The sequence below is a fragment of the Odocoileus virginianus genome, chromosome 30 (genome assembly GCF_023699985.2).
Source record: "Odocoileus virginianus isolate 20LAN1187 ecotype Illinois chromosome 30, Ovbor_1.2, whole genome shotgun sequence".
Taxonomy (NCBI): Eukaryota; Metazoa; Chordata; class Mammalia; order Artiodactyla; family Cervidae; genus Odocoileus; species Odocoileus virginianus.
Genome location: NC_069703.1, coordinates 7,940,766 through 7,942,756, shown reverse-complemented (window position 1 = coordinate 7,942,756; position 1,991 = coordinate 7,940,766). Strand labels below are relative to the sequence as shown.

Here is a 1,991-nt window from a genome sequence, read left to right as displayed (position 1 = left end):
AGTGCTTGTATGTATTACAAATGATGATATGACCAAATAAACTGAGACCAGGGCTAGAGAATGTGTGGATGGAGACACAAGAGAGCTAGGACTCCAGAACCAAAACAGGCTCAGACCTCACTAACAATCTTTAGACAGCCGGACTTTTTTTTTCCCATCTCATTGAGAAATAATTGACATATTATTGACACGTCATAAAGAGTATGACAGGCTGTCACCCTGTCCGTTTAACCTATACGCTGAGCACGTATCATGAGAAATGCTGGGCTGGATGAGTTACAAGCTGGAATCAATATAGGAAAAAGAAACATCAACAAACTCAGATATGCAGGTGAAACCACTCTAATGGCAGACAGTGAAGAACTAAAGAGACTCTTGATGAGGGTGGAAGAAAGTAAAAGAACTGGGTTAAGACTAAATATTGAAAAAACTAAGAGCGTAGCATCTGGCCCCATTACCGCATGGCAAATAGAAGGGGAAATGGTGGAAATAGTGACAGATTTCCTCTTCTTGGGCTCCAAAATCACTGTGGATAGTGACTGCAGCTATGAAAACAGAAGACGATTGCTTCATGGCAGGAAAGCGATGACAACCTAGACAGTGTGGGAACGCAGGGATGGGGAACACTTGTAAACCCATGGCTGATTCATGTCAATATATGGCAAAAACCATGACAATATTGTAAAGTAATTAGCCTCCAATTAATTAAAAAAAAAAAAAAAGGAGAGCAGAGACATTACTCTGCCCACAAAAGTCTGTATAGTCAAGGGTATGGTCTTCCCAGTGGTCACATATGGTTGTGAGAGCGGGCCATAAAGAAAGCAGAATGCCAAAGAATTGATGCCTTCAAACTAAGGTGCTGGAGTAGGCTCCCGAAAGTCCCTTGGACAGCAAGGAGATCAAACCAGGCAATCTGAAGGGAGATCAACCCTGAATATTCACCGGAGTGACTGATGTTGAAGCTGAAGCTCCAGAATTTTGGCCATTTGATGTGCACAGCTGACTCACCGGCAATGAACATGAATTTGGGCAAACTCCAGAAGAGGGTGAGGGACAGGGAGACCTGTGTGCTGCAGTCCATGGGGTTGCAAAGAGTCAGATATGACTGCACAACTGAACAACAACAATTGACATATATCACTGTGTAAGTTTAAGGTACAGAGCATGATGGCTTGATTTACATATACCGTGAAATGATTGCCACAATAAATTTAGTTAACATCCATCATTTCATATAGATACACTAAAAGAAAGAAAACTTCCCCTTATCATGAGAGAACTCTTAGGATCTCCTCTATTAACAACCTAAAAATATGAAAGACCATATGCATTTCTGTGTCATATTTGTGCAGAGGCCATGCTAATCTTCTCTGCATTGTTCCAGTTTTCACATATCTATTACCAAAGGAAGCACCACCCTGACATCTTGACAGGGTCTTTATTGTGGACTAAAAGAGAAGAAAGGTAGGACAGCTGATGGAATAGATATATTATTTTTACTCCTTAGACACTACATCTTCCTGTATACTAAGAAGTCTTCATTCCTAATGTTGAAATTGATATCTGTATTTCTACTTGCAGTTTTAAAGCATTTAACATTTCAAGCAAAATCCAGAACTTTATCATTTTTTGCAAAAGAAATTAATTCATGTTTTCCACTTTTTGACACTAAATGATGTTCACACACCATCTCTCCCCCAGTATCCAGGGGCAGCCTTTTGACACATCAATGGCTTCTTAGTACTAGGAGAAGCTCAATATCCCGCCATGATTTACAGAGGCCTGAGTATCTGTCCTTGTCTTCATCCCAGCTTCCTCTGGTAACTTGGGCTCTCTTGTTCACAATTCTTTGGCCACTCTAATCTACTTGCACTCCTGGGAGCACTCTTCACCAGCAATTTCTCACCTTCAGTTCCGTTAAGTTCAGTTGCTAAGTCATTTCTCACCTTAGGTCATTTGTATAGGCTTTGCTTTATTCTTGGAGTGCGTTC

At 40.8% G+C, this 1,991-nt stretch overlaps 1 non-coding gene across 1 annotated transcript; it reads right to left on the bottom strand.

Annotated features, from left to right (window-relative positions):
* Window positions 1-1,307: 1,307 nt before the first annotated feature.
* Window positions 1,308-1,411, bottom strand: LOC139032296 (U6 spliceosomal RNA). Its single transcript, XR_011484831.1, has one exon. It is a non-coding gene; the product is annotated as a U6 spliceosomal RNA (small nuclear RNA).
* Between the last annotated feature and the right edge of the window lie 580 nt (window positions 1,412-1,991).